General features: G+C 42.6%; 1 protein-coding gene and 1 long non-coding RNA gene across 2 annotated transcripts in view; one reads left to right on the forward strand and one right to left on the reverse strand.

Annotated features, from left to right (window-relative positions):
* Nucleotides 1-18,628, reverse strand: part of STK32C (serine/threonine kinase 32C) — a 154,804-nt gene that overhangs the window by 99,247 nt on the left and 36,929 nt on the right. The window lies entirely within an intron of this gene.
* Nucleotides 7,303-9,299, forward strand: LOC310762803. Its single transcript, XR_014548188.1, has 2 exons — nt 7,303-7,442; nt 8,667-9,299. It is a non-coding gene; the product is annotated as an uncharacterized lncRNA (long non-coding RNA).

An 18,628-nucleotide genomic window follows, 5' to 3' on the forward strand; every position in this document is an offset into this window, starting at 1 on the left:
AGTAAAAGTGAATGACTGTCAGAGGAAGACAGTCTGTGGCTTTTCCTCACCCCAATAGCGTGAGGTTCAACAGAAGGACAAAAAAATGCCTTCACCTCGCTTCTTGGTGGCCTTGATTTGATTCAGCTTACCAGGGAGTGGGAGAGGGGTGAGAGATCAACTGTTCCATAGACACTATAAAGATAATATCGATCACAGTTTTTGTAAAGAGGAGATATATAGATTTAAGTCACACATGTGCACCAAAACATTCAGTGTAGTAAGCTATCATGGGGATGGTTATATTGCTGTCAATTATTTGTGGGGGAGGGGAGGAAATCATGGCGAAGTGCTTCTGGGTGCTCATGGCATCGTGGTGATACAGTTTTTCTTTCCTCCTGGTGGATTTGCTGCACCCCATGAGGTGTTGCTTCTGAGGGCTCCTGATCCTCAAGAGGAATCCAAAGTATTATTTCATAAACTGGCAGAAATGTTGATGGATAGAGGTTCAGGGCAATTTTATATAATGGCTGTTGTAAACTATACATACATATATATATATATATATATATATATATATATATATATATATATAATCTGATAGTGCGAGGAGGATTCAAAGTGTATTTGCCTGAATGCCACAACAACAACAACCCTTCAGACCTTCCCATTCAATGTGGGAACATTGGGGGTGTCACTCAAAGGGCAGGGATATTAGGGCAGGGCTGGGATGCACAGTCCCTTCCACAATTCATGCCCCAACCCCAGTCTATGAGTACATGAAGAGAGCTCTAGTCATGGGCAGATCCCCTCTTCTTCCCTGGTTCAGATCATAGTTGGGCTCTACAACAATTTTCTTCCAAAATTGGAATATGGAGCTGCTTGTCCTGAGTCCAATTATGAACAAAAGGTGGAGCCCACTGTACTTTCACAATCAGAAGTGAATTTTGAGTCCTTCAGCCCAGCCCCTATAAGCCCTCCTCACTTAGCAGCAACTGTTCCAGTAGGAATAGGACAGAGGGAAGCCTATCTTCATCCTCTCCTAGGTACCTGGAACACTGCAGCAACAGCCTCTCAGGTGCCTGGGAGGGCAGAGGAAGAAAAGGGAGAAAGACTCTCCTCAACCACTGCTGGAGCAACAGCAGCTACTGTAGTTGCAACTTGGTATGGGCATTACTGGGTGGGTGGGTGGCTGGCTGGCTGGCTGGCTGGCTGGGAGACATCTCAAGTCAAATAATAAATGAGGGCTCATAATGCTTCCCTCATATTTAAGGTGAACATTAGGAGTAACCAAGGTGCATATTTCAGACAAATGAGTTACAAACCTTAGGACATTGTTATTTATTTCAGCAGAGGCTATTCCAGGGGTCGGCAAGGTTTACCTTGCCTGGGATGGTTCACTCCAGCAGAGATCCCTCTGTGGGCCAGATTGTACTGTACTCGTTTTCTGGCATCTGTGTCTCCGCAGACACGATTTCTGGCACCGCAGAAGCAAGTCCCTGTGCCGTGCTGCACCAGCTTAGCGCAGCACATGGGGACTTGCTGAGCGGGCAGCTCGGTTCAGGGGCAGCTTGTGTGCCGGTTGAACGACCCCTGTGGGCTGCTTGTGGCCCATGGGCCTTAGGTTGCCTACCCCTGGGCAAAGGTGTCATGGGCTTTGAAGACACTCGAACTCAGGACGCAAGGGAGAAACGTGCTAGGAGGAAGGCACACTTGACAAATCCACACCATGATCAACTCCCACCCAGAAACCAATGTCCCCACTGTGGAAGGACGTGTGGATCCAGAATTGGCCTCCACAGTCACTTACGGACTCATTGTCAAAACCATGTTTATGGAAAACAATCTTACTCAGCTACAAGTGTTCACCAAAGAAGAAGAACCCCTGGGCTATTCTATGTTCTCATTTTCCACCCAGGGCTTTAGCCATGTGGTAGCTAGTGTGAGCGGAAGGGACTACTGTCATTTTGGGAACAAGGCTAGAGGCAGCTCTCTCCATGACACGCTGTCCTTTTCTCAGTTCTTAAGAACCTTTTGTGGTGGCAGCTGAGGGAGAGAAGGCCCACCACCTCAGCTATAATGAGTAAATGGTGGGGGGACACATTTGAGATCAAGACCAGCATGCCTACTGTATTTTAACAAGCTTCATTACTGGTACATTGGCTATGAAAGAGAGTGTTCAAGTCTAACAATCGTTAAACTTCCTGGGACATTAAGTTCTAAAAATAAGAGAGGCTGCTAATGAAGAAATTGTGCAATCTAAACTGGTCTAAATTGACTGGCTGTGTATCAACTTGCTGCATGTTAACTATTAATTCCAAATGCACTATTACAGACGAAGAGATTTGGATAACTAGCTTTCTTAGATTTAAAAATACCTAGCTTGAAAAATCGAAGCAAGTAATTAGTAAGTGCCACATCTATGATGCAATGCCCCCTAGCACTCTCCTGCTTCCTAACACAGTTTGTGGTACTTTTAGCAGAATAACACAGGTACTAGGGAATAGGGAGGGGAGAAGGAAAGGTAAGAGTTATACATTTTGTAGGACTACGTTCATACATTGAAGACACGTGTGAACAATAATGGGTGTGTTGCTGTGTTCGTTTTCTTGGTTATAATGCTAGCGATTCTCAGGTGAAGATGATGGACTTTTCGGAACTAGCCGACCTGACTGGAAGAGTCCGCAACCAGAAGGAAGAGGAGTACCAGGACGATTGGATGAAATTCAAAGACTATTTAGTTAAATATGCTAAGATAACTTAATTGGAAAAACTTGCAAATACCAGATAGGCAAATACCAGATTTAAATATGTGATGTTAGAGAATAATATGTTTAAAGTTAAAATGAAAAGAAGAAAGATGTTAAGTGACTAAGTTAATTTTATGAGAAAATTGGTTTTGGAAAACCGTTACAATGATATACAGTAGTACCTCTGGTTACGTACTTAATTCGTTCCGGAGGTCCGTTCTTAACCTGAAACTGATCTTAACCTGAAGTACCACTTTAGCTAATGGGGCCTCCCACTGCCACCGCACGATTTCTGTTCTCATCCTGAAGCAAAGTTCTTAACCCAAGGTACTATTTCTGGGTTAGCGGAGTAACCTGTAACCTGAAGCATATGTAACCTGAAGCGTATGTAACCCGAGGTACCACTGTACAATGAAATTCAGCCAGGGGAATTCGATTAAGTCATTTAACAATGTCACCAAGATTGGATTAAGTACAGTTAAGATGTATGTTTGTTTGTTTAAAATTCTGGAGAATCAATAAAAAAAATTAAAATATATATAATGCTAGCGATTCTGCTCACGTTTCTTACATTCCTTTTACAATGCTTTTTGATTGATATCATGCCAAGTACCCTTCACAACCATGGTTATCGTGTGACATAACAACAGGTGTCATTGGACATGTCATTACCACTACCCACCCCACCTCCTTGATGTCCGTGATGCACCTATGAAAATGGTGGGAAAGAAATTTATGCCAAAATACTGCCTCCAAATTTTGTCCCATGATTTTCTGAGTTAATGGGCTCGCAAGTATATTTTCTCTGGAAGCAATTAACACTGAAATTGGCACTAAACTTCCACTTGGTTTCCAGAAGTGACTTCTGCGTCCTGTGAAAGAGTGGCAGCTGTGGTAGCGGGATGTGGAGGCTGGGCACCCACAGCAAAAATGGCGACAGTGAGCCTTTACACATATTATCTCAACCCTCAAATACACAGTACTACTGTTGGAAAGATTTTCCAGCGACTGGAATCAGATCCTGCTTAGCCATGGCAGACCCTTCCTTCCTAAGAATAGTCTGTTAGATAGAAGGAATGGATGAATAGCTTTGTCTATGAAAATGTGAGGTTCTGTTCATTTACATCTATCTGATTTAAACTATGACAGAGACCATAGATCTCTCTACAATTTTTAATTAATGACATTTTAGAAACTGCTGCTTTGAAAAGTGGCAGGGACTGGGTTGAGCTAGCAATGTCAGAATATACAGAAAAGAATATTTTTTCCATCATAAAGGTATCTGAATCACACAAACAGACATTTTATTCTTGGAAAGAACAAACAGACATTTTCAGTGTCATCTGAAGCTTGCCAGATAACGTTCAGGGGTCCTGTAATGCAGCAGACATAAATTATCGGCCTGCTTTCAGGTCAGAGCACAGAAAAATTAAGGATACATTATTAAGGATTTCGTAGGTCAGAGGCAGATGATTATAATCAATTATTATTGAGCTTGGAAGCAAAACTAAAAGGATGTTATTATAGAACTATTCCTCACTAGGCAAGAAAGAATCGAGGAAAAGCTAAATGTGGAACAAATGGGCAAGAGGCTTGGCTGGATGGCCTATAAACTCTCATATGGTTTTAATTAGTAATTTTATAGAAGTTGTATAACCGGTAGCTATTATTCATAAGCTGTTTGTTACAAAAGGCTGATATTTCTTCAGATAAAGTAGATTATCTGGTGCTTAGAACTTTTCGCATTCAATTACCCTCCTCCTTTGCTTTGTGGCACACAACTGGCCCACCCTAAGCTGTAGAAAAGGTCTTAGGTTTCTGGATGCCAGTTGCTGGAGATCATAGGAGGGGAGAGGAAAATGCTCTTATGCTCATGCTCTGCTCCCTGGTTTCCCACAGGCATCTGGTTGGCCACTGCGTCAACAGGATGCTGAATAAGATGGGCCATTGGCCTGATCCAGCAGCCCATTCTTACGTTCTGATGTTCTTAAAAGGATTACAGTGAGCATGTGATTTCCTTCAGAAATATCAGTTTGCTATTCTCACATATCCATGTGGCTATCACCATACCCATATTATGAGTAAAAGGGACCATAGGTAATCACAAGGTATATGACGTAGCTGACCCAAGATCATATAAAAATAATTTGGTTGGCTCACACTGAAGAAAACTAAATCACTATTGCACTCTTCTGCTTATTGGCTAAAAACATTTTACCAAAATTCCTAATCTGAGAACTTGTTAGGTGCAAACCCCTAACCCAAAGTGAAACAAGCCCACCTGCTGCTGCAAAATCTGGTGAAGGAGAGAGTCACAACTCAGCGGTAAGAGTGTATTATTTACATCTAGAAAAACTTAGTTTTAATCTCTGGCATTTGTAGTTAAAGGAGCCCAGACAATAGAGCTATAGTCTAACCATATGAGACAGCTCCTTTTATTTAGGGCTATGGATACGTTGTGGCGCAAAAAAAGCACAGAATGCAGTATTGCATACAGAATTAAGCTTCATAAGAATCTCATATTTCTTTTTATGTGTATATATATATATAAAGTTTATAGCCCTCACAGTTAGAGAGCCAGTGTAGTGGTTAGAGTACAAGACAAGAGTACTGGATGAGGACTTAGGAGACCAAAGTTCAAATCCACACTCAGCCATGAAGACATTGGTCAGTCACAGGATTTCACCCTAACCTATCTTACAGGGTTGTTGCGTGGATGAACTGGAGAGGAGAAAAACTATGTAGGCCACCTTGAGCTCCTTCGGAGTGTATGAACACAATGCCTTCTATAATCTTAGAAACCCAAAGCAAACTGAATAAAACTATTCCAGTCTTTTTCCACCTTCTGTTTAATATATATGTATTCCATTACTTTTTTCATCTCTGCAATTTTCCATGTCTAAATAACCAATATTTTCACTCAGCAGTATTACAGCTTCACCATTTGCTGGCTATAAGTATCTTTGCCACAGCCAATGGGTTCTAAATCATTTTGTGATGCCTTAAAATATACAAATCCATCCATACATGCCAGTAAGACAAGCAAGGTATCTTGGAGACTACAAATCCCGCCACCATCTGCTCAATAACATAAAGAACCTTTTCTCCCAAAAGAACATTATTCTTTGACACGCCCATGATTCTTTCCTAAATTTATGTGAGTACAAATGACTAAACCAAGACTCATGGTGAAATCAGGCCCTTTCAGTTTAGAGCAAGTTGTTGCTTTGCCACTGAAAGCACTGCCTTCCACTGTTCCCCATTCCCGCCCTTACACCTACACGAGAGCATCTGTTGACAAGCTAACTGAAAAGCAAAACAACATGGACACAGATACCATCCCTACAATTTTCCTGATGACAAGGGGCAATTATCTAAATGGGTACAAGTCAAGATTTTCTCTTTAAAGAACTCACACACACAATGTGCACCTTGACTCTTGTATAAAAGATGCAGGACCAGAATTAACATAATTCTGAAATCTTCTATTTAGGGAATTGGACCTTCATCTCTGTTTCATTCGCAGCTCACTGAAAGCCTGTGATTACCATCTGAATAAGCCAGGCCTACTTTAAAAAAACTTAAGAGAAACAAGAAATGGGACAACTAATCACTTCTTCACATTCAATCACTTCTTCACATTTTGCTCTATGTAATGTGCATGTTTTGTGCAGGTTGTTTTGCTATTGTTTGACTAAAACAGAAAGGCAAAGTTTCACGCACCTATTGGATAGTCAACAACCAATTCCCAACATCCTCTTTGTTGCATTGCATTCTACAATCACTAAAAAAAAGAAAAAAAGAAACTGAACCCAGAGTGAGAGTGTATGCAGATGATGAACTATTCACATAGGAGCAGATTTAGTTACCAGTGGCTTCTATCCATTTTTCTTGGGTGTAGTAAACTGGTAGCAATGGGCCAACTGTTGGGGAGGTTTCTCTAAGAAACTAGCATCACGGTGAACAGGGATAGCCTTGGTCCCCACTTCATATGCTATCCTGCTTTCTCAGGTAGGGCTGAAACTCAGTTCTCCATTTAGAAAGACAAAATTGCATGTCCCCACCAAGGTCTTTGCAATAGACAGGTACTTTGTCCAGACTTCTCTTTAACCTGCCCATTGTAATAAGGGGCAATCAGCTTATATTTCAGTTTGGTTAAAACTGATGAAAAGATGTCATGATGTTTCTACAAGAAGCCTATCAAAGACCTATATCAGGACAGCTACATTGTAGCTTTTCAGCCACACTTAGCTCCCGGGTGGAGTGGACCATACCTACTGTCAGGCATCTATATATTTACATTCCCTCTGTTAATAACAGTAGGCATTTTGTCATCCTTTGCAATTCCCTCCATTGGCTTCCTCAGACTGACAACAGTGGTATATGTTGCCGTGGAAACCGTCAGCAACTGAAAAATACCTAAAAGCCAATAGCCCTCAAAATGTGTTCCGATTGTGGGCACATCAGTGTCACTAATAATAAAAAAGACCATCTCAACAACATCATATGTTGCTTCCTAGATAAGAACTGTTAAAAGTGAAAGACCATCTCAACAACATCATATGTGCTTCCTAGATAAGAACTGTTAAAGGTGAAAGAATTTCATAGAAATGTCAGCTACTTCTCAGAGAAAACAAATAGCATCACCCGAGGCTTAGGCCTACATACACTGTAGGGAACAGAAAGCTGTCACACACTCCCCCAACATTCAGAGTAAGTAGGACTTATTAGTGACTAACCTTAGTAGCAGTGGCATCTTCACTTGGATTGGCATATGTCTATCACATTACAAAAAAAAATAAAAAGCTTCATTTCTAAATATACTGTTGATCATTTTTTAACCCTTATTCATATCCACAAGTGTCCAGAACGGTTATCACCTGTTCAGATGTACAAAGTCAAGCATTCTTTTAATAAAAGTTTATTAATTACAATGTTCCCCAAGTAAGACAAGACAGTGTTATAGTAGCAAAATGTGTATAGATATGAGATAAGCTCGAGCAATAGGTGCAATCTAGTTCTGATCAGGAAACTGATGTGCTGTTATAGCCCAGTAATGTTATAGTGCAGTAAAGTTATTACGCTGCCTTGAGTTCTTTTTATGAAGGTAGAGTATTAATTTTAATAATAAATGTTTAAAGTGGTGCCTCCCTTCTTTTAAAAAAAATATATTACATAGTTAGATTTATAGTACCTCCCATCCCAATTTCTTCATACGGATCCTTATTCTCAAAGGGCTCAGAAACTAATATAGCACCCACATGAACGCTGGCTAACACTGAGGTATTAAAAGAATTAAAATCTGAATGAAATCAGAGGTAGCCAGGAAGCTGAAGACCTATGAACCTAAAACACTTAAGAAGTAGAAGTTGAGATTCCAGCTGCTGCAAATTAAGGAGAATTCCCTTTATGATACTAACCACCATTAAAAGGGTCTACAAACCATCTCCTCCATATAAGTTGCTCTTGCAGCTACTATGCTAAGATTGTATCCATTTAAAGCAAAAATATAACTTGAAGACTCAATACACCAAGGCTTTAACATGATGGCTTTATTTATGAATATTGTGCTTGCTGCTTGTATATCAGTGTTTCACCTGTTAGACCTGCAGCATGCCCACAGCAGGTATGTCAAGTGTGAACAGGCCCATGTACACGGGTGTTTAAAGACTCAGATAATTAATGCTTTACAAATTTGTTGTAGAAACACTAGAGTCAATACAGCAAACATCACAGTATACACTGTGAAGCTATTCTGGCTTTAACTGAAATCAATAGGACTTTGATGCAGACAAGCTGTCTGCTTACAAAAACTTAAATTCCTTCCACTGCTTTGGAAAGACAGGCAAGGTGGGTTTTTTCCTCATCAGGTGTGAAATTCCCCTCTTGATGATATGGACAAGGGACAAATGGTGTCCTTTTATCTCTTTCTGCTAGCAACCTCTCCATCAACGACTTTGCATTCCCTGCTGTACAAAAATCAAACACCCCTTCTTGATCTGCTCGGAATACATCTTGTACTCGAATCTAATCAAGTGGCAAGCCGACAACTGCTATTCATCATCCTGATGCCTAGACCACTGGCAGCAAATGCAATACAAGGACAATAAGATGCTATAAGGAAGCAGCACTAACAATAGTGAGTTTCCAGTTTTCCCTGGTTAGCTCTTCTGATTCATACGAGACTGCAATTTTAATACCTGCCCTTTATAAGAGGGTTAATATATGGCACAGAATTCATGACTGAGCATTAGAATTCATATTTGTTCTCATCTGGGGATTTGCACGTCCGTGCCAATTATGTATCCACCATGAGGAAGTATTTCTCCCCTGGCTTTAAGTCTGGAAGGCAAGATTTTTACACCATCTCAAGAAGGATATGCTAATAGCGGAGAAAGGTACAGGAAATAGCAGCTAAAATTATCAAGGGGTGGGAGGCTAGGGAGGTTGGAGAATTCAGATGAAAATGGAAATGTCCAAAATGAAAATCAATCCTGCAAATACAATCAGTTGTTTTCAGGCTGCAAATGGTATATAGCGGAAGGTAATAGATTACTTTTTTCCAATTTGCATGGCGTTTCCTTTGCATTGAAATGAATGAAATGGAATAAAGTAAGGATTACATAGTTAATTTTTACCATAGTGGGCTATGAGACAAATAACAGTGCTGTTGTCAGCAGCCAAACTGCAGCAGAACAGAACAAGTGCTGTGTTTGATGAATGCGGGTTGGAACAGAAATGGATGTCCTCTTACTTCCTCAGTTGAAATACCTCCTGTGGTAAAGAATCTCTTACCCCCACCATTTCCTGTATGCCAACCAGTCATGTATTTCCATCCAGTTCTATTCAAAGGCGGAAAAGGGTGCCTGAAATATGTGACCTACCTGACAAACGGACTCTGGTTCTCATTGGTCAGAAACAGTCAGAGGCTACTCCCTCCAAAGAGGCCTGGAGAATGTAGATGAAAAGCATTTTTCTCCCCACACTCTCAGAGCACTGGAACTCGTGGTCACCCAGTGAAACTGGTTGGCAGTAGATTCAAAACAGGCAACATAAAAGTGTTTCTCCCAAGGAAGTACAGTTCATCAATGGCCATTCATTGCCACAAGATGGACTGATGGTCGCTGGGTCAGATTGCTTGAAAAGGGGGTTGGACAGATCCGTGGAGAATTGACCTATTCATAGCTAATAGCCATGACAGCTAAATAGAACCTCTTTGCTACTGAATACTAAGTGGTACTGGGAACAGGGAGCTGAAGGGAAAGGTATTGCCTTCAAGATCTGCTTAAGAGCTTAAATTCACAGGACTACCAAGTCTCAACCTAAGACCTTAATTCACAGGACTCCCTAAGAATCATCCTTTCTCTTTCATAATGCCTTGCTTCACTGAAACGCTGCTGTTGGTTCATGCATACTTGAAGACATTCACTAATGCATAAGGAAGTGCTAGCATAAACTGTATGCCAGTTGTCAAAACAAAGGAACTATGTATAGATTCTGGCACATTTCTCTTGGCTTTTCTATTAGGTTCCCCTCGTTATCTTCAGCAAGTTGGTTGGAAGAAGTGTGCGTATGTGTTGGGGGAGGGGGGCGGTAAGAGGGGTGATGCAGAGCAGGTGGAATCGTGGCTGCAGAGAGGCAAGGACATCGTGTAGTTTTGCGATTCATAGAATCGTATACAGTTGGAAGGGACCCTGAGGGTCATCTAGTCCACACCCCCTGCAATGCAGGAATCTCAGCTAAAGCATTTGTGACAGATTGCCAAGGATAAGCAGAGGTTGGATGGCCAAGTGTTCAAATCTCAAAATGCAGATCTGAAATAAACAAGGCAAGCATCATGACCCAGAGATCCCTGCCGGCTTGGATTTTTGGTGCCCTTGGAAAAATTGCAATAATCCGGGAGCAAGGGAGAAGCAGGGACAGAAAGTGAAAAATGAGAAAAGGGGGGCAAGAGATAGAGTCAAAGCAGCAGCAGCAACAACAACAGGTAAAGAGGGGAGTGGCAAAAACAACCACCAAATTTAGAATGTTCCTTTTTCATGCATCATCTGAGCTTGCTCACAATTGTTGGTCCTAATCTGAAGTGAGCAAGGGAAAGGTCACCCATCCCTAATGGCATCCCTTCTACCTCCTACCCTTGCTTGCAGTGAAGGCAATTTCAATATGCAAGTAACCCTATTTAACAATACAGAGCTATTGCTTGGTGAAAGATACCTTGCAAATGTGAATTTCATATATTTGCAGGAGTCCAATCCAAGTCCTAGCACATTTCTTAGAGAAATAACTGAAGAGTTTCTTATGTTCCTTGGATATTTTTCATTTGTCTAATGAAGCAATGTTTATTAAGCCACTGTTACCAGCTTTAGTGCTACCAGATTCTTCAGACACAGTAATTCTTTCCTGTTCATGGGCAATTCTCTGCATTCCCTTTGAACTTCCATGTAATCTAGAATATGCCGCATACATTCAATAAACATGGCAAAATGACAGTAGAGATCTGGTCACAAATGGAGTTTATTGTGGGATGCTGTAGAGCAAACAACAGCACATCGTAGGCATTATCTTACTGATTTTTAAACAAAAACAGTACAGTGGTACCTCTGGTTACGTACTTAATTCGTTCCGGAGGTCCGTTCTTAACCTGGAACTGTTCTTAACCTGAAGCAGCACTTTAGCTAATGGGGCCTCCTGCTGCTGCTGCACCGCTGTTGCACAATTTCTGTTCTCATCCTGAAGCAAAGTTCTTAACCCAATGTACTACTTCTGGGTTAGTGGAGTCTGTAACCTGAAGCGTCTGTAACCCGAGGTACCACTGTATGTGAAATTGGCTACAGAGTGAAATTGGCTACAGAGTGACTTAGCATACTAAGCTGCTGTTACATGCACTGTGGTGGGGTCATGAATAGTTTAGAGGAAGAACACAAAAGAGTTGCACTACAAAAAAAAATTCTAGTGATGTCCATCATACTATCCATTTGGGCCGATGACACCTGCAGAAACAGAAACCAGCCAAATGAATAATCATTAGCTCATGGGGGAATTAAACCACACTCTCCCTAGGAACTGGATGTCACTGCTTATCTGGCCAAAAACATTGCTTTAGGGGAAAACACTTATATCACACCTGTAAAAACAGTTCTAGCAGTCACATATTTCTACATTAAAAACAGCCAAGTGGGTTAGAAGTTCCCCACCACAGAGATTAAAGGATCTTGGGCTAAAAAGCTAGGAAAAGACCTCAATCAGAACAGACTGGTGTTGGGTTAAAAGGATCAGTGGCCTGACTTGATTCAAAGCAGCTGCAAATTTTAAGAAGCTATGCAGTTGGAGAATTTCAGAAGGTGCAGCTTTCTCTCAGCATGACAAGCTGCACATCATTAATATATATATATATGTTAAAGCTCCTACATACACACACACAGAGAGAGAGAGAGAGAGAGAGAGTTGTATTGGATCCACTTGCTCACAACCACGTGAGCAGAGTGGATGTTGAGTCTCTTCTCCTACGCAATCAACATCCTCCCTCATTCCTGGAGAGATCCTGACTGGGTGAGAAAGAACCATGTTTGACCCCACCCACAAGGCAGTGGTACTCGCACATACGTCACAGCTGTGTGGGTCAGCACTGTTAGGGAGCATATTTCACATGTAGACCCCTGGGGCATACTGTTGGCAGTCATGAAGCCGATTGCTTTTAATCTGTTGTAAAAAGAAAGTAAAATATTGGCCATCTGAGTTACAGCTATGGTTGCCACCAGACAATTCATCTCTGCAGTGTCTATAATGCAAAACAGCTCAATAGGACTGGAGTCAGTACTATTTTGGAAGCAATCACTGCCTACCTTTCTGTTTATACTGTGCTCTAAAGGCAGGGGGTGGGACGCATGATGATACGTGTTTATTTTCATACTCGGAGCCACAGAAAGGACTGCATGCAAGCTAATCAGACAATTAAAGGCAGTGAATTACCTCCCCTGTCAATAGACCTAGTTTAACCAACTCAACTTTATACTCAGGAAAGAGGCTGGAGCCATTAATACTGCTAAGGAGCCTCAATTAATTAACACAGCAAAATCTCCTGGTTAGCTCTAATTGATCAGACAATATCCAGTGAGATGGGAGGCCACGACAAAAAAAAAATGACAGCTCTAACTTCGCCAAAAAAAAACACAGAGAAAAAACGGCCGAGGCAATTTCTGTCTTGAGTTGGGGGTGGCGATAGTTGAAAGTTCTCTAGTTCTCAGAACCTAAAGGGGGTTTGCAAACCCAGCCAGAGGATTTCCCTATATCTCTTCCTCTGCTTTTCATCAGGGACTTTCCAGCTGTGCCAACCTCCTGCCTCCCTTTCTCTGAGTAGCTAATTCTATTTCTCTTTTGCTGCCTGCAAATAGCCATTGGTACCCAGGAAAGTGTTCAAGTACCTCTGTCACCTCTGCAGCAAAGCCATCTCCCACTCTCTCTCTCAGCTTGTGCAGGCTGGTGACACAGATGTCTTGCCCCTATGAGCTTGCTGCCATCTGCCCCTCTCCCAAGTACCTCACCAGGATAGGCCCACCAACACTACCACAAGTGACCAAGAAACCAGCCTGCTGTACAAATATAACATTTACCTTGGTTGTTCCATCTCCTTTCGCCTCTGGCCCTGCCTACCACTGGTTTGTGGCCCCAAGAAGGCAGCCCAGAAAGGACTGTAACCCCCTGGCTGGAAAAAGTTCCACACTCCTGGCCTAGACCTCCACCCAACTCCTGTGTTCTCATAAACAAGCTCGGCAACAGCAAAGGTGGCCATTTATCTTTCATCTCCCCTGACTTACCAATTTTTCTGGCATCTCAATCTATCTTCAGCCACAAATAATAGGTAGTTGTGCGACACGAGTACAAAATATTGTGATCCAAGGAAATGACAAGCACATCAATCCAGTGGACTACCAAAGAACAGATAATAACATAAAAATATGCCACAGCTCAACATTCATTTTGTCAAGTGGTTATTAATCACAGGCTCTTTCTGGGTGAACTTCAAGAGCCAGTGCTGGGAAATCGGTGGGGAGGGGGTGGGGAATCAGAAAAGCACACGGAACAAAATGTAGCCTGCTGCTCGGAAGCAAAAACACACTGTGCTTGACAGGGCTGGCTCCCAGGGTATACACTTTCACAGGACTGCAACCCCAATCACCTGAACACTGTGCTTTACTGCTCCGGGGAGCTTCATTCATTTTCCTCTTCCCATGAAGACATGCGTTACTATAAATAGTTTCAGGGCTACAGACAAGGGAGGAATTCTTAATAAGATCCACATAGGCTAGTTTTTAAATAGAAATGTGCACCCCCTCCACCACTTAGTGCAAGGACAAGCCTGACTATCCACAGAAAGTGAGACTTAATGATTTTTATTTTTTTAAGTTTTTCACCCATTGCATTGCATGTAGTATGGTAAGACTCTCCTGGGTTGGATTAATTATGCCTCCTCAGTAACGAGACCTGCATTTCCCCACTGAAATATCTTGACATAAGAGGAAGCACGATCTCCCCATACGAGAACATTGTGCTGGTTCCTCTCTCATCCGTCTTCCATTCCCACCCACACTCCCTCTCCTTTGAACTCCCCTCCCACTTTCTCACTTTCCCAGCATCCCTTTTTCATGCCCTGGCTCTCAGGAAAGTTCAGAACAATTACCAGGCATTACTGATCGCTTGCTTCAAGTGCATTAGGCATACACATCTCTTCGGCTTCGGACCAGGCACAGCGTATGCACTGACTTCTGAGAACTGTAAACTGCTAAGAGCTTTTCGGATCTGGCTTAAAGCAGGGGCTGGAATTCCAGTTCTGATTTGGCCTGCAAGATCCATTCCCCCCCCCCCCCAAAGTTCTGTGCCTTACCCTCAGCATCATTTATGGGGCAGGTAAAGACACAGCTCCCTGCTGAAAGCAGAGTTTGCAGGCAGTGTCAGTCAGCTGATCAGTGGCACGCATTTGCAAAGCCTTTTCTTTGCCCATGTGGTTTGTTTGAACTCAGGAGCGGCACAGGGAAAGACACAGCTCCTGACTGTAATGCTGAGAGGGCAACACTTGCAAAGCCTTCTTCCTTTATAAGCACTACCAGTAAGCTGATCACTGGCACTCACAAAGCCCCGTTCCTTTGCCTACCTGCTTTGATTTCAAACCATGTGGCAAAGGAAAATGTTCCACCTGACGTCAAGTGGGCATCAGGTGACTGGTAGGTAGGCAGCCATGGCCACTTGTCAAAATGGCCCACAGGCATTGGGGGAGGTCAGGATCCAGCCAGCCAGCCAGCCAGATGGATCCAATTCCCGACCTCTGTCCTAAAGTCTAAGAGGGAGGTGGTTGAAAGCTATGACATTTATGGTCAATTTTCTTATACCAGTTTTGGAGGTATGCATCACAAGTTTTCAGCTGAACCTACTTTTCACTCTAAAAAGAGTTTGCAGGTCTCCTACAAGAGGAGGCAGGTCTCCTACAAGAAATGAACATTCTGCTTCTGGGTGTGAACTTGGCAGTAAACCTTTCAACTAGGAGAGCTGTGAGTCATGTAATATAAAAGGAGTGCTCTGAGGTGCTGGGGTTCCTAATCCATACAGCACCCTGGCATGGACCATGTGTGTCCCAGGGCTCTGAGAACACATTTTATGCCTGTAGTTTTATTTACTTATTGGTACCTAATTTCCAGTGTTATAGACTGCCCTTCCACCCACATGGTGATCCCAGAATAAAGAACAATTGTGCAAAGAAATATGCATCTGTGCAAAACTAATCAGACTAGAGTCGAAGAATGCTTAAAACAATGAATGGCCTTGCTAGGTTCCCCCAAATGCCAGAATGAATGTTTTTGCTTGCAGGTGGAAACTGTCTGGACTTCCAGGAGAGCTACAACAGAGAGTGATCTCACACACATCACCTCCCAGCAGGACAACAGACTGCTGACTGTAAGGACCTCAGATGCAGGATATGGGAGAAGGCATTTCCACAATCCTGCAACTGGGAATCCCAGTTATGATCATTCCATGCAGCTGTTAGTGGGGCTAAGCAGAAAGACCCAGAGCAACAAATGGCTAAGGAAAAACAGGAATGTACTCATGAACCCAAGCAAGGAGTTTTATTGCTTTTCCTCTTCCTGCACGTCATGGCAGCCATGTAGAAACACACTTCTCAGCTTGCTTCTTCTGTGGTTGAACAAGTTGAGAATGAGGGAGTTCACATGTTATGTTCAACTAGTGGGCAATCTGCATGCTTGCACTCACAAATGTTTGAGCTGTATATTCATGCAGTTATTCACCTCTTACATTCAACAAGCGTACATTCTGCACACCGCAGTTGAGCTATATGAATCTCCCAAACAGGTGTAGAGACAGCTTGTACCTGTGTTCAGTGTTAACATGTGAGCAAGCCTAGTGCCACATCCCAAAAGGGCCAGCATTGTGTCAAATAAAATAACTGATCGGAAGTTAAGGCCCATCACTCAGTGCTTGAGGTTTTGCATAAATGTACCAGCTTCAATCCCTGGCACCTTCTGGTAGCTGAACTCAGAAAAACCCTTGTTTGGGATCCTGAAGAGGCCATGCAATTCAAAGCAGATAGAGAGGCCAGGAGTCTGGCAATGTTCATACACATTATACTGAAGTAGCTTCCTATCAGGAGAGTTGGCATCATAATTTTTTGGTGTAGCTCTTGCACCTTTAATAGCTGGCTGGAATGTAGAACTGCAGCAAGTAAAGCATCTCCCATCATTTCATCTCCATACTAGAAAAAAGCTTCACCTGCTTGAGTTCTATGTGTCCTGATGCTCTTAAAAGGCACAGGAGTCCTGCCAGCAAACGGCTAGCAGTCCTTTCACCGGTACAACTGAATGCAGAGAGTTAAACTGTTTCCCTAGCTGCATCTGGCTATTCCAAAAACATTTCTGCCAGACATAGCTAGTTTCCAATGCAGGCACATTCTGGTCTTTTTTAATTTGGCTGCAGCAGAAGCTGTCACCAGTTGTATTCTCTCCCTGAACAAACAGTGATGGATACAATTAATGCCTCAACTAGCATCTGTCATGTGATTGCCGCTTGGGTCCCCAGGTGAGCACATAGCAGCCAGCTCAGCTCTGAAAGCCTGCCCTTCACCACTTGGAAAGAAGAAGCAGGTTTTGCTCAGGAAGCTTCGTAATAATCCCAGCATTGTTAACAATTCTGTCACATGACCAGCTGCAACCTAATGTATTCTTCAGACTGGAACAGCAAAGTGAGAATATTCCTACCCACCTGCTTGTGGGCAGAGCAGCACAGACATAATGAAATATCTCAGCTAGCTGACAAGGAATGTGGATATGGTGATGTGAAGGTGGTAGCTTGGCACATCATCTGGGCATGATTGGCAGATGGTGCCTCGGAACAATTACATTTTTAAAAATATATGTCTTCCTTGAGGCTGTGGGAAACCATAAGTTTGGAGCAAGCAATCACAATGTTTAAGAGGTCATTCCCTTTTCCTTCCAAATTAATTGAGTGGGAATAACCTCGAGTTTTCTCCAATGTGATATTCCACCCCTCCAACAGACTTTACTTCAAAAAAATACTTTGTTGCTCAAAACCTCATGTAGTAGGAAGAAGACAGCTTTGGGCTATTCATCGTACTGAGAATATGAAAAATGAAGTGTTACATTACAAGAAGAGAAGACAGTCTGAAAACCGCTGCTCAGTATATTGGGAAGAGTATAACACTGAATATGGAAGACATATGTTTTAATAATTATGGCTGCAATTCTATATTCACTGACTTAGGAGTAAGTCCTGTTGGGCTCAATAGGGCTTACTTTTGAGTAGGCATATAAAGGCTTGTACTGTAAGTGCCTCTTGTTAATAAGATATTGTCAGACAAAAAGAACTGGAGATCCAACTAGATTTAATGAATTTTGAATTTACTTGTAGGTGAGCCTCTTATCTTACTCATTTCATAGTAATTAGGCTCACCTGGTTCACATCTATTTGTTGATCTCCCAGGAGGGTTTTTATTATCTTCTTCCTGTCATCCTGTAGCATCTAAGACCCATTAAGTGTCCTCTACGAAAATTTCCACATCCTTATCTGTCAAGTCTACAATCCTCGGTGGATGAATAAAACAACCACACACAAAAAGAGGCTTGACTTTGTCACTGATATTCTACAGCCTGCTGCTTTTCCCAGTTCCCCTTATCTAGATCTTTCTATTCTCTACGTTGAAACACAATGAAAATTAGAATCCTGCTACCTCTGCAACTAGGACGGTCTCCTTCAATTGCCCTCCTGGATAGCTGCTGCCAGTTTGCAGGAGCAGATCAAAGAGTACAGCCGCAACTGGATGCCAAGGCACAGTATCTCGTTGCAAGAGAGGGCAATATGGGCCTTGAAAATTCAGCTGCCATTTGGAATGCCTCAGAGCAAGGCGCTTCTGTAAGCCCTTGATCCTGCCCCACCCAGCAAGAACACCATCCTCAGGGAGGTGTGAGGATACATCACGATTTCCTGCCTGCCCTGCCTGCCACAAGAGAGCCAATGAGTCACATTGAGTCCAATGAAAGCTCCAAGTGAGCATCTTGTGCCCACAGAGTCTAAAAGGGGACTGAAGGGATTTATGCTTCTGGGACCAGATAAACCTCTCATTCTCTCCTCCTGTTTCCAGCAACTGGTATTCAGAAGCATTGCTGCCTCCAACTGGGGACGCAGAGTACAGCCATCATGACTAGGAGCCACAAAACAGGTTGGACTCTGGCTTGGAACCTAGCACCTCTTCTCCTCCTGTCTAACAATTTCCCTCCAGGTTCATTGCTGGGTCAACAGTGGGATGCAAGTTCCTGCTGAGGACGTGGTCGTTTTCTTGTTGGCAGGCACAGTTTCCAAGCTTACAGACTCAGAAGATC

This window comes from Podarcis filfolensis (genome assembly GCF_964270895.1).
Source record: "Podarcis filfolensis genome assembly, chromosome: 5".
In the NCBI taxonomy this organism is placed as follows: Eukaryota; Metazoa; Chordata; class Lepidosauria; order Squamata; family Lacertidae; genus Podarcis; species Podarcis filfolensis.